This window comes from Pan troglodytes, chromosome 6 (genome assembly GCF_028858775.2).
Source record: "Pan troglodytes isolate AG18354 chromosome 6, NHGRI_mPanTro3-v2.0_pri, whole genome shotgun sequence".
Classification (NCBI taxonomy): domain Eukaryota; kingdom Metazoa; phylum Chordata; class Mammalia; order Primates; family Hominidae; genus Pan; species Pan troglodytes.
In genome coordinates, this window is record NC_072404.2 from 46093524 (window position 1) to 46121290 (window position 27767).

General features: G+C 42.7%; 1 protein-coding gene, 1 long non-coding RNA gene and 1 pseudogene across 10 annotated transcripts in view; all 3 read right to left on the reverse strand.

Moving 5' to 3' along the window:
- Positions 1–27767, reverse strand: part of HECW1 (HECT, C2 and WW domain containing E3 ubiquitin protein ligase 1) — a 449514-nt gene that overhangs the window by 264310 nt on the left and 157437 nt on the right. The gene's annotated exons all lie outside the window — the stretch shown is intronic.
- On the reverse strand, positions 808–27727 carry LOC134810426 (uncharacterized). Its single transcript, XR_010158438.1, has 3 exons — positions 27610–27727; positions 1381–1652; positions 808–894 (listed from the first exon to the last, which is right to left on the reverse strand). It is a non-coding gene; the product is annotated as an uncharacterized LOC134810426 (long non-coding RNA).
- LOC129144551 (large ribosomal subunit protein eL20-like) lies at positions 23607–24207 on the reverse strand (annotated as a pseudogene).

Genomic DNA, 27767 nt, shown 5'->3' on the forward strand with positions numbered 1-27767 from the left:
GTGAAAATTTAATAACTCCAAATATTCTATGGAGTTTTCCATACCTAATTGCCAAAATGAGGTTGTTAGAAGAAAGCACCACGCAGGGAGAGAGTGGGGTGAATATTCCAGACAGGGCGAATGGTGCACTCTATTCCAACTAGAATATAAAGGTACCAGGGCACATACTCTAAGTCCTATCCAATCTAAATTGTTTTTTTTCCTATTTTTCCCCAGAAACAGGGTCTCACCCTGTCACCCTGGCTGGAGTTCAGTGGTGCCACTAAAGCTCACTGCAACCTCGAATTCCTGGCTCAAGCTATCCTTCTGCCTCAGCTTTTTGAGTAGTTGGGACCACAGTCATGTACTATCATGTCTGGCTAATTTAAAAAAATGTTTTTCTAGAGACAGGTCTCTCTATGCTGCCCAGATTGGTCTTCAACTCCTGGCCTCCAGTAATCCTCCTGCTTTGGCCTCTCAAAGTGCTGGGAGTATAGGCGTGAGCCACCATGCCTGACCCAATTTAGTTTTTTTTTTTAGAAAAATCACTATGTTGTTTTCTAGTGACTCCACTGTATATATGTTTAAATTGCCATCTTATAAACACACTGGAGAAGAATCCTTAGAGCGAAACCCAATGCAGCTGTATTTTTCAGTCTTAGAGTGTCCATCAAAATCTGGGCAGTAATTTTCATCTCGATTACAGGAGCAGCGGAGGCATGATGGATCCTTGCTGTGACTGGTGCCTGGACATCCCTGCCAACCACCTTGGAGAATGGCACCTTCTGAGTGTGCCTGAACCACTCTTCTCCTTGGCTACCACTCTGAGTACTATCCCTAGAGACTACTGGCCACACACATCCACAGAGTCTCAATGTCCACAGAAGACACTGTTTTGCAGCATGCAAAAACAATCTGAAAGATGATAAAAAGCAATTTTCATAATTAATAAATTTCTACCTGCTGATTAGGAAGTGTTAGAAATAAATAAACAAACAAACAAGAGTAATTGTGACATTTTGGCAAGGGTTCCAACTTAAGGACTGAAATGTGCCCTTGCTCTGACTGTATCTAATTCAGTTCAATTGAACAAACATCCATTGAATATCTATTGTTTGTAAAGCTCTGGGCTAGCTGTTGTTCAGCATATGATCTCTGTTCTCAGGTCAAAACAAATGAGGCAGAAAAAGCTGAATGCATGAGATGAAAACAAAATTAAAAATAAAACAGCCTTCTTCCTGGAGATTCTAATTCAATAGGCTGGATGGGGCCCAGGCAGCTATATTTTACCAAGCATCAGCTCAGCCTGGTTCTGACCAGCAGGCAAGCACTCAGAAGGAGGCCATCACTGTCTCTAATTGGTGGTTGTCACAAAAAGCTGCAAAGAGGAGGTATAGTCACCTTGAGATATTTCAACAACAACTGCATGTTAAGTGCCTTGAAGGCACAGGTCAGACTTGGGCAAGTGGAGGACACAGAAGGGGGATGTTTCCAGCAAGGAGCAGAGCTGTGGAGGCCACAAAGTGCACCCTGAACGGCTGGCCCTCTTGAGAGATGTCAAGAAGAACGTTGGAACGGTTCATTTCTAAATGAACTCATCAGCCTTACTTTTTTCCATTAGTTCACATTTGGCCTCATTTCTCAATCCAGAATGATGCAAAGGAGCCATAAACCTGAATTAAGACAAACAAAAGTGACATGGATAAATTTTCCTTGGACATCAGAGCACCATGGATGAGAGAGGAGAGAGGACGGCTCATGTTTCAACTTGAGGCTTCCACAGCTGCGTCCACAGCTGCGCCACCAAGTTCAGAGTTGAGCATTCATGAGTGTGTGTCTTGTCATGAACCAGGGGCCTCACTGTCACCACTAGGAGGACACACCATAGACCTTCCTGGGCAACAAGAAAAGCTGAGCCACACTCTGCAAATTCCAAAGGCCTGAGAGAAGTCCAGAGTCGGGACTTTTGAGGAAAACCAGTCCATGCTAAAAATTTGAAAAATACATAAAATTAAGAAAAAACAGCAAGGCCCCATAATTATGTAACACAGAGACTACCAGAATAATTATGCAGAAATATTTCCTGCATTTTTCCTTCATGCATTTTACAAGATAGTTGGGACCACACATTTTTGTATTCTGCTTTTTTAAATGGTTAACTATTATAGTAGAAGAATTCCTTTTATGTGATTACAAATATATCACAAAATTATTTCAATAACCATAACATTTTAACACATGAATATTTATAATAATAATTAGCAAGGTAATTCTATTTTTGTAACTTTAGGTTGCTCTAATTTTTCTCCATTATAAGTAATGCTAATTAAGCAGGCATGACCATGGGCCAATGAAAATATCTAAGTCAAAAGCAGCAATTTGTCTATAGATTTGAGTTTTTAAAAAATGGTTAAAAACAATACGTCAATGTCATAGATGCCACTACTTTTGGAAAACAGTTTATTGCATCTTTCTCTGTTTATCTGGTATGAGTATAAATGGGCTTACAATGAAAAAGCTCCCTTACCAAAGTGATGTAGGAATTATTGCTTAGAGCTATGAGACTGAGAGATAGTGGGATATAAACAAAGGTCTCTTCTAAGGTCTTTAAAGGAGCTGGAAAATATGTAGGTCATGCAGATGTTCCCCTGCCGCCACCAGCCCCTCCTCCACCACTCCTCCCCTCCCCCTTGGGCCTCTTGCCTCCCTGCCCTCTGGTCTTGTCTTCATTCTAGGGAAAGTCTCCCTCCAACAGCAGGCTGATCCAGGCCCCCCTGGGGAGTGGGACCTTCTCCGTATTCAGTATTGGTGTCTGCATCAAGGATGGCATGACAGTGGAACATCCCTGAACATAAAGATTGGGAGAGTGAAAGGAAAATAAATCTCAGGGCTTTAAAAGCACTAAGCCACAGGGAAAATTCATGCTGGGAATTGTCTTGGGCCAACCTGCCTCCTATTCTATTCCTAAATAAGATAGCTACAAAGATAAAAAAGCCATATACCCCCCTCACAATTATAAAAAAGCTATATACCTCCCTTACAATTATAAAAATGATATACACCTCCCTCCCTCTCTCACAAAAGGAAATTCCTTGTGGACAAATAACAGGCAGAACTGAAAGTCGTCCCTCTGCTCACATGAGACAATGCATACCTGATTTTTTTCTTTTTTTGCCCTATTGTTTCACTAAGCCAGACTAAGGCATAAGTGACTATTCCTGTAAATTGTGTATTCAGTGAAAAGCTAATCAGAAACTCAAAAGAATGTAACCGTTTTTTTCTTATCTGCCTGTGACCTGGAAGCCCCCTCCCTGCTTGGAGTTGTCCTGCTTTCCGGACTGAATCAATGTACATTTTACATATTATACGATGTACATCTTACACATATAGATTGAAGTCTCACGTCTCCCTAAAATGTATAAAACCAAGCTGTTCCCTGACCACCTTGGCTCATGTTGTGAGGACCTCCTGAGGCTGCGTCACGAGTGCATCCTTAACCTTGGCAAAATAAACTTTCTAAATTGATTGAGACCTGTCTCAGATACTTTTTGGTTTATGGGGACAAAAGCTTTTGAAGTCAGACTGACCTGGGCTTAAACTCTCTTCCACCTGCTGCACAATCCTGACCAAAGACTAGGCTCTCCCAGTGTCAGCAGGTTCAATCAAATAAGTCCTGACCCCTTGGGAAATGTTGCTACAGCCACAAAACTGGAAGCTGGGACTAGGATGGGGACCGAGGAGCCAAGTATTAGCCAGGTGAATAATCTGCTTTTTTCTGACTGCATCCAGTGAGACCAGGAGGAGCTAGTTTTACAGCAACAGTGGCAGCTGATTCCCCAGGACTTCTGGAAGGCTCCTGGGAGGCTGAGTCACTTCACCTCTCTCTGCCAAGAAAATGCTATCTTAGAAACTCCCTCCCTCTCTCATCCTCCCCCCTCCCCCCATGGGAACAGCTAGTTGCAGGACTATTGCCATTGTCTTGGAGATCTTCCCTGTTGTGGTCACCCGTGTGGATGTACACGTTGCTCTTAAAGCCAGTTAGTGGACATGCCAAAGGCACCAGAGCCTCTGTGGTCCTAGGAGATGCAGCACCCTTTTTCCTTTTGGGAGTGAGCAGCTCAAAGTGTTTGGAAAACAGTGCATTTCCCTGAGAGGTTTCCACTGCAATGCACATGAGAGTTTGCCCCTGCAGCAGCGGTCCCCAAACTTTTTGGCACAAGGGATTGATTTCACGGAAGACAATTTTTCCAAGGACAGTGTGTGTGGTGGGGGGTGTTTTCAAAATGAAACTGTTCCACCTCAGATTATCAGGCATTACTTATGTTCTCATAAGGAGCATGCAACCTAGATCCCTCAGATGTGCAGTTCACAATAGGGTTCATGCTCCTACGAAAATCTAATGTCGCCGCTTATCTGATGGGAGGTGGCACTCAGGTGGTAATGCTTGCTTGCTGCTGCTCACCTCCTGCTGTTTGGCCCAGTTTTTAACAGGCCATGGGCTGGTACCAGTCTGTGCCCCAGGGGTTGAGGACCCCTGCCCTAAGGGTTTAAAGGTTATATAATGCACTAAAATTAAAGTTTCTAATTTAAAAAACAAAATCCTACCACCACACTAGAGGCTTTCTTCAGATCTGGAGCACTCCTTTAGGCATGTGATGCCGAAGGTTGAGGACTGAAGCTACAAGAAATGGCACATTATTTGATACAGGTATCTGAGGCAGCAGAATAGGGTCTGGAGACAGGGAACCTAAGGTTGTTTCATGCCGACTTCCTAGAACTTAATTGAAAGGAAAACCCTAACTTTCCATGCTTAAGTAACAAAAGGACCAGAGGCTACTCCCTTTGACCTTTTCTGCACTGCAGATGGGAATTTGGCTGTTTGTAACCAATCAGACTGATTGTGGGCTACCACTTCAGTTACAGGAGGTGTGCATGAAGTGGCCAATGGGAAACCTCTAGAGGGTATTTGAACCCAAGAAGATTCTGTATTCGGGCCCTTGAACCGCTGCTCGGGTCCGCTCCCACACTGTGGAGTGTACTTTCATTTTCTTTTTTTTCTTTTCTTTTCTTTCTTTTTCTTTTTCTTTTTTTTTGAGACACAGTCTCGCTGTGTCACCCAGGCTGGAGTGCAGTGGCACAATCTCGGCTCACTGCAACCTCCGCCTCCCAGGTTCAAGCGATTCTTCTGCCTCAGCCTCCAGAGTAGATGGGACCACAGGCGCCTGCCACCACACCCGGCTAATTGTACTTTTAGTAGAGATGGGGTTTCACCGTGTTAGCTAGGATGATCTTGATCTCCTGACCTCATGGTCCACCCGCCTTGGCCTCCCAAAGTGATGGGATTACAGGTGTGATGTACTTTCATTTTCAATAAATCCCAGCTTTCGTTCTTTTGTTGCTTCATTCTTTCTTTGCTTTTCTGGGCATTTTGTCCAATTCTTTGTTCAAAATGCCAAGAACCTGGACAACTTGCAGTCACAACCCTCTACTAGTGACATATCCAGATTTTGCCTTGTACTATCATAGGGGCTGAGCTGAAGACAAAGCCCTCACACCCTGCTAGGAAAGTTTGCCTCACATGCATAACTTCAGAGAAGAGCCCCGGGTGCTGGGTGACGTGTGCTGAATGGAAGTAGGTATGTCACCAAAGGTCACCTTCCTAGCTCTGTTCCCAGCCCTCCTCTCCTCACACCTCGCCACTTACTGCTCAGCTGTCCCCTGAGCTCCCTCTCAGGCTCTGGGCCACACTTGTGCTTAGTCCTTGGTGGGGAATTTCAGGTGACACAGCAAAAAATACAACTGGCTTCTATTCTACTCTGACTTTGTGACCCTGGGTATTAGCTGGGCTTCAGTTGTTCTTATAACTACACCTTTGCCCTGATGCCTTGTTATCAAGGCTGGTTCCCAGGGGCCTTGTGATACAGAGGAGAGAGCATGGGCTTTGGGTCTGGACAGACCTTTGCACAAGTGCTGGCCGTAAAACTTAACTAGCAATGTGTTCTTATGCAAGCTAGTTGGCCTCTCTGAGCCTCCATTTCATCAGGTGAATAACCATCCTGGCTGGTTGTGATGGGGCTTAGGACACATTATCCTAAGACATGATTGTAGGAGACCAGAATACGCCACCCCAAAATATGCCTCTTTGGCATAAGGATTATTTCGAGCTGTTTATTTTGAGAAACTGCAGATGCAGAGAAGCTCTGAAACTGTTACCCTTTTGTAAGAGAAATTTACATCTATAAAGGAAATCTCCATTTGTAAGAGTTTCTCTCTCTCAGCCCCAGGAAGAGAAGGGTGACCCTGAATCACTAGAGACTGAATTAATGGAGAAGGCAGGGACTTAAAACTGCATAAAAAGCCTTACCTTTGTTTAAAGTGCTTTTCCTGGCCACCTAATCTTAACTGGGCCTTTCCCTAGACCCTTCTCTCTTTGTATTGGAGAACGATGTTATTTAAGCCTGACTTCTAAGATAATACTTTGAAATCTACTCGAGATTTACCCATTTCTCTGAGTTTTCCCCCATGAACAGATGAGATATACATTATTAAACTTCTGTTTGTTTTTCTCTTGTTAATGTTAATCTGTCTTTTGTTAGAGGGAGTCCCAGCTAAGAATTCATAAAGAACTGTAGAAAGTAAAAAGTTTCCTCTTCAAAGTTTCCTTTGTTGTTGAAGAATAAATCGTAAGTGTTAGAAATAGTAGTTTCTTTTAAAGACTAACTTCCTTCAAGCTTCCTTGCTTTGTGCTAATAACTCTTTGTTAAGCCCTATCCTATGTAGCTGTTAAATATAAAGGAATAAGTACATTCTATGTCCTTATACTTTAACCAAGATATTTGTGCAGGACATGCTCACAGGAACGTTCCAGCTTGCAGCCTATGTCCCTTCCCTACTTGGCATAAGCAACTTCCTCTTTTCCTTTGTTCTCCCTTGCCTTTACCTATTTAAAAAAAGTTTTAAACTGTTAGCCAATCAAATTCAGTTTAGATTGTGAAGTCTAGCTCCAGCCAACGGATGCAAGACACAGCAGTAAGGATGACCCAAATGCGTAAAGGATAAATATGTCTGCTTTTCCTTTGTTCAGTGTACTCTCGTAGCAAGACTGTTAGCAGGTGTACCCTTTCTGCAGAAAGTAAAAATTGCCTTGCTGAGAGAACTAAATTTATGTTCAAGTGCTATTTCTTTGCAGCACCACGGAACAAGCATTCTGTTTCTAAATAAACATTGTACATATAACAGCGTGGAGGAGAAAACTATTTTTCCCCCCTGCAGATCTAAACAGTAAAGAGAACTGAGGTGGGGTTCTCTTGGCAATGGTTCATGTTACCACTGTGAGTATTCTCCATATGCAGTCTTCTCTTGATGGAAACTTCATCCTGGCTCCTCTGGGATGGGGTCCCTGCCTCGTCCTGCTATTCTCCCCGGACTGGAAACTGCTCCTGGAACTTGGTTCCACCATGGCTCTTAGGTCTCCACCATGACAACAGCTGGCTTGGATCCCAAGCACTGCCTCCCTGGGCCCCACCATGGGCACTCATGTGGGAGACTCCCTGTTGGCTTCAGAGACCCTCTGACTGCATGGACTATCACCTGCTACTTGTCACTGGGGCTCTGGACATTATGACGTCCCTGTCAAGCTCCTAGGGACTGTAAACCAAAAATAAAATTCAGACATCGCCCAACTGACGGGATGGACCCCCTCTTGGCCAGGATGACCCCAGAGAAACCTGAAAAACGGAATTCCCATCCATGACAAGAAGGGAGGCCGGACATGCCTCGTTATACCCCCTCCCTTCTGGAGTTTAGGCACAGCTAACCAGCATTGAGGTTAAAATCACAAGACCTGTATTTTATAGACAGAACAGGCTCTTTGTGGCAATAAGATACCAATACCAAATTATAAACAAAACCTAAAGCCATGCAATGCAAGTCACACCCTACAAACCATAAAATCTCATTAAACAGGCTTTTAAAATTTATCCTGGTGTCATGTGGCTTACTTTCCAAACTGACTGTGGTATAACATCACATGACAGATAGCAGACCCTGGAGAAAATAAAAATATTTTACCCCCAAATATATATCTTTGACATCTTTTGAAATGGCCCTGCAAAGCTGTCTTTTGAGGGGAAATCTGCATCTGTAGAGAATCTCCATGAATGCAGACAGGCCTTCACTTTCCAGACCTTTCTTAGATCTAGGAGAGATTAAGTAAGAGTCTGACACCTTAAGTTCTGAAAAGAGACATTTACAATCTGTCTTTCTGAAGCCTTCTAACTATAAGGCTTCATCTACATAACAAAGGCCTTGGCCTCCACAACCTGCTTTATCCTAACTCAAGCTTTCCTTTCTACTGACTTCAAGTCTTTAGACAAAGCTCAACTCTCTCAACCAATTGTCAACTAAAGAATCCCTAAAACCCATCTATGACTTGTAAGCCCCCACTTCAAGATGTCCTGCCTTTTCCTGCCTAACCAGTGTACACTTTCCATTTACTGATTTATGTCCTTTCCTGTAACTCCTGTCTCCCTAAAATGTATAAAACCAAACTGTAACCACCTGGGCCACACTTTCTCAGGACCTCTTGAGATTGTTTTCCAGGCAGTGGTCACTTATATTGACTCAGAATAAACCTCTTTAAATATTTTACAGAGTTCTGTTCTTCTGTTAATAGGACCACCTATGGGCCAGGCCAATGGGCATATGCCTGATCTACCAATGGTGGCTGGATTACTGTCCCCAGGGTCCTGGTTCCTCCTCTTCCACACTAGCCCATGACCTCCTAAAGTCCAAGCTATCATTCAGACAAGTAAGAACATCAGGGAGGTCTCATAAAGAGTCTGGAACCCAACCCCTGTAAGGGTAGAGCTGCCACTGCATGTAGGGACAGCATTAGAAAGTGCTGGAGGCTGGGCGTGGTGGCTCATGCCTGTAATCCCAGCACTTTGGGAGGCCAAGGCAGGCAGATCACGAGGTCAGGAGATTGAGACCATCCTGGCCAACATGGTGAAACCCCGTCTCTACTAAAAATACAAAAATTAGCTGGGCGTGGTGGCACGTGCCTGTAATCCCATCTACTCGGGAGGCTGAGGCAGGAGAATCACTTGAACCAGGGAGTCGGAGGTTGCAGTGAGCTGAGATCATGCCACTGCACTCCAGCCTGGTGACAGAGTGATGGATACTCTGTCTCAAAAAAAAAAAAAAAAAAAGAAAAGAGAAAGTGTTGGAGATGGCACTCCATTCTTTCACTGGATGGGAATTGGGAAATGCCTAGTACCAGCCAGGCACTGTTGTAGGCCATGGGATAAATTGGTGAGTTAAAGAGACAAAAGGCCCTGCCTGTGTGGAGCTTGTATTTGACTGCGTATAGCGCACCTGGATATCCCCGTAACTAAAATATAAGAATAAGGCAAGAGAGGTAGGCTGGGGCCAGGTCTGGGGAGCCCTGAATATCAGCAGAAGAATTTGTCTTTGAGCTGAATTACCAACAGTGGGTGAGATGAACCACTGCACATTTGTCAGAAGAGTGGAGAATAACAGGGCAAAATGGACTTTTAGAAAAATGTCTCTGACAAGAGAGGGTGGGTGAATAATGACAACAAAACCTTTGCACAGCATTTTCCAATTTATAAGAGGCTTTATCAGCTATCATATCTCACAATCCTCCTGGGCTCTGGGAGTCAAATAAAGGCCCCATTCAGAGACAAGCCTGGGCACTGAGGGAGGGACTAGCCTGGGGCCACAGGATGAGTGAGTGGAGAGCGGGGCCTCAAAGCTCTGCCTTGTGGCGTCTCATCTTCTAGTCTGTATATTTCCCTTTCCTAGCAAAGACTGTATTTACCAAACACAGTGCACGTTTTCTCTTTAAGGAGGATGTTCAACTTAAAATTATGGAAAGCTTTATTACAATGTTTGCAGAAAAATGTCAAGAGAGAGGAATACTATCAGTATTGCCTGGGGATTTTTTTCAAATACACATGGCCACCTTCCTCCCTCCCTGCTCCCAGATTTTGACAGTCTCACTTAGATGTGTCTAATTTGCAAGAGCTCCTGTGACTCTACTACCTACAGCCTTCACTGCAGCATGTCCAGCTAATTCCCCTCCTCTTCTCATTGAGAAAGTTCAGTCCTGGTGGTTTGGGCTGTGTGTTTAATTGCAAAAGCCCTAGAGAAAGAAGAGATGTTAATACAACACTCTTGATGAAACAAGACAAGGGGAATATGTTTCCCATTTGTAACACACAGAAAATCTAACAATGAGTGCTGGTGGGTTGCTTTCCTCAACTATCTCTGTCTACATGGATATCTAATATGCATCTCAAGCCCACCTCCAAAAACAAGTTCTTGATTATCTCAGCCTTAAATGTGCTCTTCCCCATCTCCGTAGATGGTAACTCTATTCTTTCAGGTACCAGACTGAACACCTAGAGGCATCCTTAATGATTCTTCACACTCCTCAGGTACAATCCAGCCAATGCTGAAATGCGAGCTGTCTAAATCCAGACAATGCTGGCTTCAAAATCTGCCCTGTCCTCTGACCACTTCTCAGTCTCCCACTGCTATCTTCCCAGCCTCAGCCACCAGTATCTCTTACCTGGTCTATCAGGTCTCCCGACTTCTATCTTACATTCTGCTCTCCACAGAGCAGCCAGAGAAACCTTTAAAAAACCTAAATCAGGGCTGCACATGGTGGCTTATGCCTGTAATCCCAGCACGTTGGGAGGCTGAGGCAGGAGGATCACTCTAGGCCAGGAGTTGGAGACCAGCCTGGGCAATATAGTGAGACCCTGTCTCCAAACAAAGAAGAAAATGAAAAGAACTCTAAATCAGATCACATCCCCTCTGCCAAACCTTCCATGACTTCCTTCTCCCACCATTGCCTCCTTTTCCCTTGGGTCCAGCAACCCTGGACTCCTGGCTCTTCCTCCTGCCTGCCCATCACAACCCTGCCTCGGGGCCTCTGCACTCCCTACTCCCACTGCCAGGAATGTGCACCCCCAGACATCTCTGGGCCTCTGGCTCTCCCTTCATCAGGCCTCCATTCCAGCATCTCCACAGTACCTGCTCATCTACTCCTCCCTAATCCCCTGTGTAACATCCTTTGCCATGCTCACTCTCTTTCCCTATTCCCTGTAATATTTCTCTTTACAGAATTTAACACCACTGAAAACAAACATACACTCCGTTAGTTTATCGTTCATTTCCTCTCACAACAAGGTACATTCCATGAGGACTTTGTTACGTTCACTACTACGTACCTCCCCACCACCCCCAACCATCCTTAAACAACTCCCCGCTACCCCCAACCATCGTTAAACAATGCCCGGGACACAGCAAATTACTCAATAACTTTTGAGTGGATGAATGAGAGAATGTCATTGCTATCATTGTATGCAAATCCTTCAAATCTATTGACTTTCACATTTCATTAGTATGGACAACTTAAATGATGACCCATGAAGTTCAGGGTGCTTCAACAAAAGGCAGGCATTCATGTAGCATATGGAGCTTCCTGAACTCTGTCCACAATTTTCAAAGTCTATGTAGGCCGAGACTATGACTTTTTAGTAGTTATAAGGTGTGATTCTGGGTGAGGCCTTGGTTGGTGATATCCCTCCTCCCAAGCACCTTTAGGGGGTGGGTGGCAGTTTGAACTTTTACCAGGCACAAAAATCATTTAAAAAGTGATGAAAACTGCATTTGCCAATAGAAGTAGTAAAGAAAAAATAATAGCTGCCATTTTTGAGAGCTTATCATTTGCCAGCACTTTTACTAAATATTCCTTTAAATATTTACTATAATGAAACTGGCATTAAATTTACTTTCCCAGGGTAAAAACTGAGCAATGGTCAACTGGACAATCAGGAGAAAGGAAAATGCAGAAGTCAGCGTTCCTGGTTGCACTACATCTCTGAAGGTTTGAGGACCCAAGCTAGCCTCAAAATCAAGGAAGGCTGTCATAGGGCCCCCCCATCATAGGCCTGGGCAGTCTTGATGGCATTATCACTGGGCTGCATGCTCTGTGCTTCATGCGGTCCCAGTAGTTGGATCTCAGAGGTCTCTTTTCTTCAAGGGAAACTTGTCTGTTTGGACTGTGCTGATTTCTCATCATCTCTCTGTTCAATTCATTTCTCTACCTGCCCACCCTCCAAGTCATCCACCCTCTCAGGGTCCTGAGCTCCTCTCTTGAAAGCAAGGGCAATAATGTACTTACCCTCTGGCTTGTCCTTTCCATCTTGGACATGGCTCGAAGGTCTCTCTGATCTATCTCTGTGGTCTCTGATTTTTTGCAAGACATATGACTTACTGACATAGACTAAGACGTCCCTAACTAGTTCTTGTGTTTAGACCACTGGCCTTTGCCAAAACTTGGATTCCTAGTACTTTCAGTATAATCTATTACTTCATGTCTAAGCATTTTCCTGGGATTAAAAAGAGTTAGCTTGCTATCTAGCTCATTGTCATTTATTTATTTTGCCCACTCAGTTTCTTTATTTTATTTTATTTTATTTTTTGTTGAGATGGGGTCTGTCACTCAGGCTGGAGTGAAGTAGTGCAATTACGGCTCACTGCAGCCTTGACTTCCTGGGCTGAATAGATCCTCCCACCTCAGCCACCTGCATGAGCCACCACACCCAGCTATTTTTTAAAATTTTTTAATAAAGATGGGGTCTTGCCATGTTGCCCAGGCTGGTCTCAAACTCCTAGGCTCAAGCAATCCACCTGCTTTGGCCTCCCAAAGTGCTGGAATTATAGGTGTGGACCACTGTAGGTTCTTTATTTTTTATGACTTTGGGTGGGCTCATTCCCGACTGTACTCCTGATGAATGGTTACAGTCCAAGTGGCATATGACTCATGAACTTCAGAGATCCACATGGACCTATGCAGGCTGAGTTTTGATTTCCTAGTCCAGTGGTTGCCAACCTGGGATGCATGTTGAAATAGCTTGAAGAGCATTAACCAATGCAGATGTCTGGGTCCTAGCCTCCAGGGATTCTGACTTAACTGGCCAGTGGTAAGGTCTGAGTATCACGGTTTTTCAGAGCTCCACAGGTGAGACCCTGATCCAGTTTGTCTACATATCTAATCCCAGGAAGCTCTCACAACAACCTGTTCCATTTCCCCCTTTTGTCTTGAGCTGCATTTTACTGTGTCTATAAATATTGTCCTAGCAAGACCCAGTTAGCAGTAAGACTTGCTCTTTTTAAAAAGAGCTGGTCCATTTTTTACCCAAAAGTTATAATAAGTTAATATAACTACACTTAATAAATTCAAATATGAGAACCTTAAAGCAAAAAAAAAAATCCATACAGAAAGCACATAAATGTGAATAAAGCACAAAAGGAATAAAATCAGAGCTCTTCAAAGTTTCACATTATAAGACCTGGGGCAGTCCTGGCTCTGCCACTTGCCAGATCTGCAACCTTGGGTGTTTCTTAACCTTTTTCCTCCACAATTTCCTCATTAATAACATCAAATGTAAATTATATGATTTCCCATGTTTGTTGTGGAAAGAAAATGGAATAATACTTGTAAATGTACCTCATAAGGTTATTATTTTATTAAGAATAGAATAAAAATTATTTCAGGGAAGGGAAATTGGGGAGATGTTGGTCAAAGGATACATTTGACAGGATACATTAGATAGAAAGAATGAGTAAGTTCAAGTGATCTATTGTACAACAGGGTAAGTGTAGATAATAACAAGGTATTGATCTTGAAAATTGACAAGGGAATAGATTCTTTCTTTCCCTTCCTTCCTTCCTTCTGTTTCTGTCTTTTTTTTTTTTTTTTTTTTGTAGTAATGGGTCTCACTTTGTTGCCCAGGCTGGTCTCAAACTCCTGGGCTCAAGCTATCTGCTGGTCTTGGCCTCCTAAATTGCTAGGATTATAGGCATAAGCCACTGCACTTGGCCCCAAAAGAATAGATTTTAAGTGCTCTTGCCACAAAAAAATAAGAAGTGTGTGAGATAATGCATATGTTACTTAGCTTGACTTAGGCATTCTACAATGCACACATATTTCAAAACAACATGTACATGATAAAGAAATATGATTTTCATTTGTCAATTAAAAAATGTTTAAAAAAGAAAATTATTTCAGATCTGGGAAAAACAGTCCTCCCATTTCCTATAAGATTACCTGTCACTAGGCAGCCTGCAGAGAACCAGGTGAGAAGGGTCCCCACCCCACGGTCCTGCTTTAGAGTCACGTATCTCAAACACAGGAGAGCCCTGCTGCTGGAGACCCCATTATTAGCCCAGGCCCCTGACTCAATCCCCACATCTCTACTTCCCTTGTCCTTTAATCAAAGGGCAGACGCATCCTGGTGCTGGGAAGAGGTGTGGCTGTTCCACTCCTGACACTCAAGGCAGCCGCAGCTGGGGGAAGATTTCAGAAATGACACGCTCAGGTAGGAGAAATGACAATTTAATTAACTTGTCAACTGTTTCTCTCAGAAAACATGGAGGAAATAGATTGCTGCATTAAAAAAGCATCCTTTCCCAGCTGTGTCCAGTCTTATGTTTTTCCTCTTCCAAGTCAAGGTCCTACTTTGGGGTCCTACTTTGAGGGACGTTTTGCAATATTGAACAATATATGTTACTCTTACATCGATATATCTGTAGGTCTAAATCAGTGCTTGGTAAACGTTTTGGTTTCAGGACTGACCAACAATCTTGAATATTATTGAGGATCCTAAAGAACTTTTATTTATGTGGCTTATATCTATCAGTATTTATTATGTTAGAAATTAAGGCAAAACATGCAAACTATTTATATTGGTTCATTTGAGAACAATAAGAAACCCATAAAATGGATAACATATTTTATGCAAAATAAATACATTTTCCAAAATTAAAAAAAGTGAGAATTATGGCATCATTTAACATTTCTGCAAATGTCTTTAAGAGCTGGTTTAACAGAAGACAGCTGGATTCTCACACATACTTCTGACTTCAATGGGTTGTGATTATCACTCTTCATGGAGCTTCTGAAAAACTCTGGTGTTCACTCACGAGATAATGAGAGTGAAAAGGTCAAATAAAATCTTAATATTGCGATGAAATTAGTTTTGATTAGTTTTGACCTTACAGACCTTACTGAAGGCTCTGGGGGCCTTCCAGGGGTCCCCAAACTGTACACCGAGAATTTCTTTCTTTTTTTTGGAGATAGTCTTACTCTATCACCCAGGTTGGAGTGCAGTGACAAGTGGCATGATCTCAGCTCACTGCAACCTCTGCCTCCCAGGTTCAAGCAATTCTCCTGCCTCAGCCTCCCGAGTAGCTGGGATTACAGCTGCTTGCCACTGCACTCAGCTAACTTATGTATTTTTAGTAGGGATGGGGTTTTCCCATGTTGGCCAGGCTGGCCTCGAACTCTTGACCTCAGGTGATCTGCCTGCCTTGGCCTCCCAAAGTGCTGGTATTACAGTCGTGAGCCACTGCACCCAGCCAACACTGGGAATTTCTGTTCAAGATATGCTGGGAATATTATGCTGTGAAGCATAATATTGATTCTATACATTGTCAGTTAGATGACTGTTGGATGCTAGAGAGGCAAATGGTCTTATAATAATATTTAATAAAATATAATTATTGAAAGTGTTTAAAATCAGCCTTATTAGTGACTTGCATTTAAATTTGGTATTTTATTTAACAATTTTAAAAGATATATTTAATGATATCTATTTATTATATTTTCTTGAACAGTTTGTGTCTCACTTTATAACTTCCAAATACTTAATCATATGTTCGGTCTCTCTTCTTATTCTTGCTCTGCTCTGGGCCTGGCATGTAGTGGGATTTGAGACAGCCTGTGAACACTGAACACTAGGCAAGAAACATGCCCATTGTGGCTGGAAACGACTTTACAGAAGGCAGATCTGACCCTTTTCGCCAGCTCCTGTCATCCTGATGGCACCACAGGGAAGGAAGTTCTCAGCAGATGAGTGAAGTCAGCCAAAAAAGAGTGTGATGCGGGGCCCTTGCCACAGCAGCCCTCGCCTTGTCCTGCCACCTGCCTTTCCTCCTGCTCTGTTCATTAAAGTGATGCACCAGCCACTGAACTGGGTTTGCCCATCAAGCATCCTGGCTGGAGGGACATAAGTGACCCATGCACACAGCCGTAAGAGGCACATTCAGTGATCTAAGCTGAGCAAGACATTGCTCCTGCTGTAAATACACGTCCTTCAATCTAGCAGTAGAAATTAGACCTGTAACTAAATAGCTGCACAACTAATATCTGAGGCAGAGTGCAATAAAGTCACATTGCTCTATGACAGCTGGAAAGGAAACACAGTTAAGCTGGATGAGGGACTCAAAGAAGGCTCATGGAGAGAGTGTCAGACATGTTGGGACTTAAAGGATGCAGGGCAGGACTTTGAGTTCTTGCACATGCAGGATGCCATAAGAATCCAATTCTGAGCTGAGCATGGTGGCTCACACCCATAATATTAAATCCCAGCTACTTGGGAGGCTAAGGCAGGAGGATTACTTGAGGCCAGGAATGCAAGAGACTAGCCTGGGCAACATAGTTAGACCTTGTCTCTCTAAAAAAAAAAAAAAAAAAGAAAGAAAGAAAGAAAGAAAGAAAGAAAAGAAAGAGAACATAAAAAGAAAGAGGAGGATCTAATTCTGAAGGCAGAGCTAGAAGAGGCTTAGCAAGCAGTCTGGTTGTTAGCTGCAGTGCATTTGAGGGAGAGTGGACTGAGAGAAAGAAGAGCTGAGGTTGGAGAGGAGGCTACAGACTTGAAAGAGCTTGTGTTTGAAGTCAGGTCTGGGTTTAAACTCCAGCTCTCCCCTTGCTATTGTGATATTGCACAACCTCTGAATAACAGGTTTTCTATCTGTAAATGAGGAATAATCATATTTCCACGATAAAGTTGTTTGAAAATCAGGGCTAATTCATGTATAGAGCTTGGCACACAGCAGGTGTCCACCCAATGTCAGCTATTGTTGGACACCAGCTGTGGAGAGCCTGGTGCAACAAGTCGCAGAGAGGGGCTCAGTCTGCAGGAAACAGGAGATAGGCGATGCCGTTTTGGAGCTGAGCCTGAGACAGCGATGGCCATGACGCAAATGATTCGGGCTGGGGCTTCCTGCAGTGACAGGGCCAAAGGCTGCTGAAGGGACTCTCAGCAGTGCTCTTTGCCACTTGCTTGGGTGGGCGGTGAGGTGAGGGGTGCAGAACTGCTGTGATGAGAAGCAGCGGGTCAGAAATCACCTCACCTCCACTCCCCCAGTCAAGGAGTGCAGGATCCTAGAATCTTAAGCCATCAAAAATCTTAAATGCCAATTTTCATGGGGGAAAAACAGCCCGAAACAAAACAGGAAAAGAGAATACTGTGTCGGGAATGCATGAAAACCTCAGCATTTGGGTTACATTTCCAGTCTTCCCCTAACTGGAGACTTCCCCTCTCTTAACTGCCTTCTCCCTGTTCCTCAAACCCATTTGCTCCTAGTGAGCAAGAGCGTTATTGTCCACCTGGGGATATAGTCGGCTGGGGTTCTTTCCTTCAAGTGTCTCGAAGTGTTCTTTTCTGGCAGTGTCTTGAGGTCCTTTGTGTGTTCGTTCTCTTTCCAACAAAGTTGTAAAGGGAATGAGCCGAGATCCATTTCAGATCACAGAAACGGGGTGCTGGCTTTCTCATTGTACTGGGATTATCATGAGTATTCATCCTCCTCTCAAAAGTCTTCCAAGTGTGCTATTGTGCTCTTGCTTAAATTTGTAAAACTTTTTCTCCTTGTATTTCTGCTCACCAGGAACTACAATTCATCAAATAAAAGACAAGCTGGCAAAACTTGTCTTACGTCTCAGTGGCCTGGGATTGAGGTAACTTAGGTTCTAGTTGTCATTCTGCAGTTAACCAGCTGTGTGACTTGGCATTTTAATCACCCTTTTTTGGAGTGGATTGCTATTTCCTAGAGTAAATTTGGACCAAATCCACAAGGTCCTGCCCCTCCCTGACACTGGACGGGTAAGGTCACAGGTGTTCAGTGGTGGAATCACCACTCCATCTTGTGACCCTGCATTCCTGCACGATGCTATTTCCATGGGGATCTTGGATTAAACCTAAAGTGCAGATGGGCTCTGTCACCACTGGTGTTACCTAGAGGAGGCACTCTCTCCTTGGAGCATCTGACTCCTTTGGGAAAAGGTGATAAGAATTCCTAGTTCTGACCCAGCATCTGGGACAGAGATTTATCACAGAATCCAGGGTCCCTTCACTCACCACTCCCTTTCCATGCTGAGACCACCCCAATCCCATTCTGACCTTCTCCTCTTCAGCCTCCCCAGTGAGCTGTGAAGACCATCTGTCTTCAGCAGATGCTCTGTCTCAGAAGATGGTCTAACTCAGAAGAGTTCCCCAGTGGAGGGAGCTCTTGGTGATTCTTGACCAAGGGGTAAGGCCCACTGAGCATCCACTGTAATAGTCGCTGCACTGCTGTGGTTTAGACAAAACAAGCAATGGTCCCTGTTCTCAGGCAACTTAGAGTTTCAGGGAGACAGTCAAGGAAACAAATACACCAATAAAAATATACTTACAAATTACTATACCCCATGAAGGAAAAAAATCAGGTGCCATAAGAGAATCAAGGTGGGAGATATTTTGGAGAAGGTGGCAGAGGAGCTATCTGCAGAGGCAACACATCAGCTTCAGAACAAATGAAATGGGGACAAGGAGGGCGCACATTCTAGGCAGACGCACAGCCTGTGCAAAGGTATGAAGATGGGAATTCCCAACAGGTTCAAGGAACTAAGTGAAGACTAGTGAGGCCCCAGCATAGTAAAAAAGAAGAGCGTGGATGGTGGGGGTAGGGTCTAGATGAGGCAGAACCTTGCAGCTCACCGAGAGGATTTGCAATTTGGCCTAAATGCCATGGGACACTTTAGAGGGCAACAGGATCTGATGAAAGTGCAGGGCCTCTGGCTTATGAACAAATATTTTATTTAAAATGCTTCTTCTCACTCAATTGAAACTGTAAGGTAATCCCTCCCACACCCTAAAAAAAAGGACACAGAGAAGCATTTTGCTTTGTCTGCTACTTGTTCAAAATTAGTTCATAAAAATAGAACTTATTCAGTCAGTTCATTATCACAGAGTCCCCACAGCTGGAAGGGGAATGCCCTTACACAGCACAAATTGAATACCCAACCTCAAGCCCACGCCAAATGTTGAATCTGAAATAAATGGGTAGGAAATATAATCTAACCCAGCTCAAAGAAATAACACTGTCCTTGCTCTCAATCAGTGAAAACCGCTGGATGTATTCATTTATGCAACTGACTTCCTGTACGCCAGGGACTATGCTAGGCACTCCAGATACAGCAGCAAACACAGACAGAAATTTCTGTCCTCACAGAGCTTGAATCCTAATGGGGAGGAGACTGCAAACAAGACAGTTAGGTAAATTATAATCTATATTAGAAAGGGATGAGGGTGTGGAGTGTGAGGCAGGGAAGGGAGTTAGGGAGCGTGGGTGGTTGCAATTGTAAATGCGGTGGTCAGGAAAGACCTCCTAGGGGTGACTTAGGAGGAGGAGGAGAAGTGACAACTTAGACCTCAAGGGAAAGAGCACTGGGAGCAGAGGGGAGACCAAGCCTGACACCCTTAAGCAGGTGCACCTGGGGAGTGGCATGGAGGCCATGTGACTGGAGTGGAGAGAGAGGAGGGGAAGGGGAAAGAAGGCAAAAGGGGGATCAGATCACATAGAGCCTTGGAGGCCATGGTTGGGGCTCTGGGAGCCATCTGAGGCTCTGAACAGGGAAGTGACATGTTCCATGCTTTGAGAAGGCCCATGCTGGGGGCTGTGATGAGAACGGGCCGCATGTGTGGGAACAAGAGGAGCAGGTGGGAAGCCGCTGCAGTGATAGGGGAGCTGCCGCTTGCTAGAACCAGGGTGGGAGCTGCGGATGTGCCGAGAGACGATCAGATTCCAGATCTATTTTTGAGGCTAGAGGTTTGGATGTGGGGTGCAGAGAAAGGATGAGTCAAGGATGACACCACAGGTTTTGGCCGGAGAAACAGGAAGGAGGGAATTGCTGTTCACTGACATGAGGAAGGTTGAAATGGCTGATGATCAGATAAGGATGTTGGCTGGAATATTTTAAGTTTGAGATGCTTATAAGACATCCCAGTTGAAGACCTCAAGCAGGAGCTGAATATTCAGGGGAACATTCAGGGGCAGGGTCTGAAATGGGCATATACATTTGGGGGTCACCTGCCAATATATGTTATTTCAAGTCACAAGAGTAGATGCGACCACCAGGAAGGGTATGGATAGCAGGAGAGGGCCAGGTCTGAGCCCAGGGGCAGCCCACAGTTAAAGGTCTGGGGGAGTCAGGGAAAGAGCCCAAGAAGGAGCACAAATTTGGAAAAAGAAAACAGGGAATGATGACTTCCTGGAAGCACATCAAGCTGCATTTCCTGGGAGGTACGGTCAACCGTGTCCAGCACAGAAGATGAGGGCTGAAAATGGGCCAGGGGAATTTCCAAAGTGGAGATCCTTGGTGGTTCTAGCAAGAACAGCTTTACTGAGGGAGTAGGGAGGAACTTCAGGCAGTCCAGATGCTTCTTGGAAGAAGTTCTCCTGGAAGAGGGGAGAAGACAATGTGTGGTAAATGGAGAAGGAAGTGGGAGATGAGAAGATCTGGGAGAAATTGCTGGTGGATGCCTACGGAAATGGTATAACTGAGGGAGAGAGAAGCTGCTGGAAAGACATCCTAGCAGGTGGCAAAGGGCAAGGCCTGGTGTGCAGGTGGGTCCCAGTCATTGCGGAGAATACAGTCATGAGTTCTTAGTTTCTATTTTTGGTTGGGCCAGTAAAGCCCCTTCCTCATCCCTCTTATCTGCTTATCAGTACAGACAGAAACGAAAAACCATGGCTTCAGGCTGCTAAACACCTAAAACAAAACCAAACAGAACAACAACAACAAGATAAGGTGGGTTTCACAAGCTTGGACATCCGGGCCGTTCTCCTGTCATATAAGGCAGGGAGGCAGCGTCATGGCGGCAGGTGGCAGTGGGAGTCAGTGGAAGCTCTTTTCTGATCCCTGCAATTGTCTCAACAAAGTGTGAAGTAGGGTCATCCATTGCCTGAGTAGGAGGATGGAGAGGAGATAAGGGAGGTTTGTTCATCTTCACATTTTACCTAATGAATGAACTGATTTCTCTTTCACATATATTATAAAATCTGTTCTTACATTAGATGGAGAAAGAAGAGGAGGACTAGAGAAAGGAGGAGACCAAAGAGCCCTGAGCATCCTGAAAATCCAAGAGAAAACCCAAATGAGGCTTCTGGCCAACACTGAGAAGATCCAACACATTCCTGAGTACAAATATAATCTGGCGAAGTGGGATTAGAGACGCCTGTATTTCTGCTGAACGCACTTTCTAAGCTCCGTGAGTGAAGGAGGGTTGCAGAGCATTCTGTATAGTTCAGGTGGTTGACTTCACTTTAGGAAAAGTAAAACTAAGAAAACAGAGAAGCTGGAGCATGTGCCAAATAAAGAACTTGCTCCTCAGGAGACAGGAAAGCTGAGCTAATTTTGTACGTACTATAAATCGTCAGTCAGCTTCAGTTTCAGATCTAGTTTCAAACCTGGAGCGTGCCAGTGGACAGGGAAGACTGCATTGGCCTAAAGCATTTAAACTTGCAAAAATAAATAGTATCATCAAATAAATAAGGCACATTTTATCAGGATTAGGCATAATTTATAATGACATAAAGATGATGGAATTCCACATAACACAGGAAAAGAACAGGCTACTTATGATTTTTAAAAGTAATCGTAATGTGAATTTCTACCTGCATTTTATTTTGACTAGTATCTTATTACCTATATATTTTTTAAATGTAGTCTCTTTTTAAATTCTACAGACCACTGTGTGAGAAACTTTTCCTTTTAAAATCAATGCCATACTGGGACCAGCATCACTGGAGGTCTCTATTTACTTGCTGGGACATAAGGGGAATTCTCAGGGGAGCCCCACACACAAAGAGCTTATGAGTCTTGACATGGAAATCAATGTCCCTGGCCTTTTAATAACTCTAAAGAACAGGCTATGCTAGGAGTCAGTCTGCTAGATTGATCCAAAATAAACTGTCCCTGGCATAGTTGTTATGTAACATCATTTCTTACCATTTCTGATATCCTTTACACAGACAAGAAAAAAAATGAAAAGGTCACATCTTCCCACTGGGCCCCCATCAACAGGAACCAGACCTGAGCCATCTGTTAAGGGGCCTTCTGCACAATTGATTCTTTAAACCTCCTTATTCCTTAAACCTCTGCCTCTGTCTTCCAGTACAAGTATTGAATGCCATACACTATAATAGATCTCAATGTATGAAACAATTTTAACCACAAAAATCTAGTAAGAAAATTCAATAAGAGCTGACACTATAAAACACCATAAATCACCAGAGGTGGCCTGTGGATCAATTAGCAAGATATTGGCAAAACTCTGTAAAGCATTTGATTGAATAAACCCACAGCCACCTATCCAGCAAATTAACAATGACTGAAATTGTTGCAGGGAGTGAGTGGGGGAGGGTGGGAGGGTAGTATGTGTGTGTGTGTGTGCGTGTGCATAAGAACAGACTACTTGGTGAGTAAATAGTGGAGGAAGATAGTGTGGATGAATTAATGACCAGGCTTCAAGGCAGCTCCGTAATTTGGGGAGGTGATTAGTGCATGTGCATCTACATTACTCTCCCTCACCCCTACTTTTCTAAAACTTAATACCATTTCTTCCATATTCACAGTTTTTATGATAAAAACAATGCTTACTAATTACAGGTAGTTTATAACAAATTTTTAAAGAAGCATTCAGAGAAAACCAAAAACCACCTCAAGCGTCATCACCCCAAGATAAGCACTATTATTATATTAGAGATTTCCTTCCATTCTATTTTCAATGCATGCATGTGTATTTTTCAGCCAACAAATACTATGCTGCATATACCATTAACATTGTGATTTACTTATGTAACATTATGTTATGAGAGATTTTTATTTTATTAAATAGTCTTAGGAGAATTCTTCCATAAAGGCTACACATTATTCCATATTATGGTATTACTAAATAGGATTTCAAGTAAACTTTTTGTTGGATTTTTAAAGATATTCTTAATTTTACACTATTTTAAATATATATATAATGCTGCAAATGAACATCTGTATAGCTTATTCCTTGCACCAATTTCTGAGTACTTTGCTCTGTTATTCTCTGAGGACCCTGATAACTCAGTGATACCATGGATGCTGAGCACCAAACTGCAAAGCACACGTAGAGACCCCTGGACACTTCCCTCTGCACTGAGTGGCCGTCTCAGGACATCTTCAACAGCATTGAGTTGTACAGTTTTTAATTTTTTTAATATGATAGGCAAAATGACAGTACTTTTCATTAATTTGTGGTTTGTTTTCTAGTATGCGTAAATATCTTCTCATTGATTTCACAGTCTTTTTAAAGTTTTTACATGTCCTCACGTGTGACTCACATCTATCACATTGGCTGGTACACCATAGGTGCTCAATAAGTGTGTATCAAATAAAAACAATAAATGGAGAGATAGTTCGTGTCTATTTTTGTAATAGGATTTTACTGCGCGCTCTCTCTCGCTCTCTCTCTCTCTCTCTCCCTCCCTCCCCCGGGGCGTTCCTGAGTTTATTTGGGGCACACCTGGGGCGAGGACCCTGCACCTAAAAGAAGCTAAAAGAAGATGTTGGGCCTCTTGGTGGTGAAGCGTGGCCCGGCGGCACTTGTTGGCTGCGATCTCCTCCACCTTCATGATCTGGATGCAGTGGGCCTGGGTGCGGTGCCGGCCCATGGTGGTCAGGTCCCAGTATTCCCTGTATGTGTTGTGGGTGCAGCTCCGGGAGTCATAGAGCAGCCAGACGCTGAGGTTCTTTACCCGCAGGGGGACCTTCTCAAACACCTGTCCACAGTAGACAATCCAGCCTGAAGGCATCTTCATCTTCTTTAACTGAGATACGAAGTACCAGAAGCGGGACTTGGCGACGACATGATTAGGCGCAAAGATTCGCATGCAGTAGAGGGGCAGTGTGTGGCATTTGGGGGTGGGCAAAGAGAGACCACCACCTTGTACTCTTTTAGTGCACCCGAGGCCTTCATGGCGTCCTTTCCGTGCCTGCCGCCACCCGCGCTTTTCTCCAGCACTTTGGGAGGCCGAGGCGGGTGGATCAACTGAGGTCAGGAGTTCGAGACCAGCCTGGTCAACATGGCAAAACCCCGTCTCCACTAAAAATACAAAAATTAACTGCGTGTGGTGGTGCGACCTGCAATCCCAGCTATTCGGGAGGCTAAGGTAGGAGAATCGCTTGAACCCGGGAGGTGGAGATTGCAGTGAGCCGAGATTGTGCCACCGCACTCCAGCTTGGGTGACAGAGAGACTCCATCTCAAAAAAAAAAAAAAAAAAATCATATTTTACAACTTCTGTCATATATTAAGGGAAAATGGGAAATTATCCACCGTTATTGTAAATATGACACAATTTCCCAATATTTGCTTATCTTTTTATTTTGCTTATTTTTTTAACTTACAAAACTTCAACATTTTATATTGTCAAATATCCTGATTTCTTTTCCATTGTTATCATTCTGTTATTTTAGGCTTCAAAGATTTCTGTCTCTAACTTATTTATCCATATTTTCTTTTGAGTTTTTATGATTTCATACTTTATGTTTCACTCAAATCTATCAGGGATTGAGTTATGGGTAAAAGAGGAAATATATCTTAAAGTTTTTTTCAAAGTAGTTAACTAATTGTATTAGTAATACTTATTGTTTAATATATTCTTTACTCAAATATTTTTTATTCTATCACTATTATTTACGAAATTTATATTAGGGTCAATTTCTGTTCAATTTATATAGTTCCACTAATCTGTCATTATGTTGCTGCACTCATACCATTTCAATCTATTTATTTATTTATCTTTATTTTTTTCAACTTTTATATTCAGGGGCACACGTGGAGGTTTGTTGCTTGGGTATATTGTGTGATTCTGAGGTTTGGGGTACACATGTTCCTGTCAACCAGGTACTGAGCATTGTACCCAGCAATTAGTTTTTCAACCCTTGCCCCACTCCCTCCATCCCCCTTCTAGTAGAACCCAGTTTCTACTGTTGCCATCTTTATGTCTGTGAGTACCCAATGTTTAGCTCCCGCTTATAGGTAAGAACATGTAGTATTTGGTTTTCTGTTCCTGCACTAATTTGCTTAGTATTAATGGCCTCCCGCTGCATGCATGTTGCTGCAAAGGACATGATTCATTCTTTTTTATGGCTGCCTAGTATTCCATGGTGTATATGTACCACATTTTCTTTATTCAGTCCACAACTGATGGACACCTAGGTTGAATACATGTCTTTGCTATTGTGAATAGTGCAGCGATGATCATGCATTTGCCTGTGTCTTTTTGGTATAACGGTTTGTTTTCTTTTGGAAATATACAGAGTAATGGGATTGCTGGGACAAACGATAGCTCTGTTTTAAGTTCTTTTGGAAATCTCCAAACTGCTCTTCACAGTGGCTGAACTAATTTACATTCCCACCAGCAGTGTATAAATGTTCCCTTTTCTCCACAGCCTTGCCATCATCTGTTTTTTGACCCTAATAATAGCCATCCTGACTGATGTGAGATGGTATCTCATTCTGGTTTTGATTTGCATTTCTCTGATGATTAGTGACATGGAGCATTTCTTCATATGTTTGCTGGCTGCTTATATGTCTTCTTTTGAGAAGTGTCTGTTCGTGTCTTTTGCCCATTTTTTAATGGGGTTGTTTTTTGCTTGTTCAATTAAGTTTTTATAGATTTTAGATATTAGACTTTTGTTGGATGCATAATTTGCAAATATTTTCTCCCATTCTGTAGGTTGTCTATTCACTCTGTTGATAGTTTCTTTTGCCAGGCAGAAGCTCTTTAGTTTAGTAGGTTCCACTTGTCAACTTTTGTTTTTGTTGCAATTGCTTTTGAGGACTTATAAATTCTTTCCTAAGGCTGATGTCCAGAATGGTGTTTCCTAGGTTTTCTTCTAGGATTCTTATAGTTTGAGAATTTAAATCTTTAATCCATCTTGAGTTAATTTTTGCATATGGTGAGAGATAGGGATTCAGTTTCATTCTTCTGCTTGTGACTAGCCAGTTTTTCCAGTATCATTTATTAGGGTCTCCTTTCCCTATTGTTTATTTTTGTCAATTTTGTTGGAGATTACATGACTGTAGGGGGGTGGCCTTATTTCTGTGTGCCCTACTCTGTTGCATTGGTCTGGGTCTGTTTTTGTAGCAGTACTGTGCTGTTTTGGTTACTGTAGCCTTATAACACAGTTTGAAGTCAGGTAATGTGATGCCTCCAGTGTTGTTCTTTTTGCTTAGGATTTCTTTGGCTATTCAAGCTCTTTTTGGTTCCATATGAATTTTAGCATAGTTTTTTCCAGTTCTGTAAAAAATGACACTGGTAGTTTGATAAGAATAGTGTTGTATCTGTGGATTGCTTTGTGAAATATGGCCATTTTAATAATACTGATTCTTTCAATCCATGAGCATGGGATGTTTTTCTATTTGATTCCATCATCCATGATTTATTTTATCAGTGTTTTGTAGTTCTCCTTTTACAAATCTTTCACTTCTTTGGTTAGATGTATTCCTAGATATCTCAATTTTTTAATCTATTGTAAATTGGATCGCATTCTTAATTTGGCTCTCAGTTTGAACATGTATAGAAATGCTACTGATTTTTGTCCATTGATTTTGTACCCTACAACCTTGCTAAAATCGTTTATCAGTTCTAATAGCCTTTTGACAGAGTCCTTAGGGTTTTCTAAGTATAGAATCATATAATTAGGGAAGAAAGAGTTCGACTTCTTCTTTTCCTGTTTGGATGCCCCTTTCATTTCTTTCTCTTGCCTAACTGCTTTGGCTAGCACTTCCAGTACTATGTTGAATAGGTGAGAGTTGTATCCTTGTCTTGTTCCAGTTCTCAAAGGGAATATTTCCAGTTTTTGCTCATTCCATATGATGTTGTCAATTACTTTTTAAACATACATTAATGTTCAATGTGGATGTACATACATCCACACTTCTTTCCCCAAAGTTTCTTGGTTAAGTTTTCCACTCAGTCTTCCAGATAATTTGTGGAATTGTAGAATGAAATATATATACATACAACACATGTACATCAAATTATATAAATCTATCTCCTTGACATTTTTAGATTTGCATTAAACCTGTATATTAATTTGTGGAGAAGTGAAGTTATCTAAAGCTCAGTGTTTCCATCCAGCCACATGATGTCCCTCTCAATTTCTTCCCATCTTTTAGGTCCTTCAGTGAAATTTTATGGTTTTCTTCAGAGAGTTTCCACATACTTCCTTTCAAAGTTATCTCTAGGTACTTTATAACTAAGATTTTCTTACTTTCATATTTTCCAATTTGATATCACCGGTGTAAGTGAAATCTATTGATATCTACCATACTTATTTTGTATATTGCCACATTATTTAACTCTTTTTAATTCTAATAATATTTAAGTTGAATCAGTGCAATTTTTTAGTTCAATAATTAAACATCTGCAAATGCTATATTGATTTTTTCTAATACCTTGGTTTGTTTTGGTAGAGTTTTTGCCAGCCCCTGAGATGGTCTCAATTATCCTTACCACCTGATGTTCACAGCATTATGAAGGGCCCTTCCACACTGAACCAGAGCTTGTCAGTGTGACCAGTAGAATTCAGCAGGAGTAACAATGTGTGACTTCT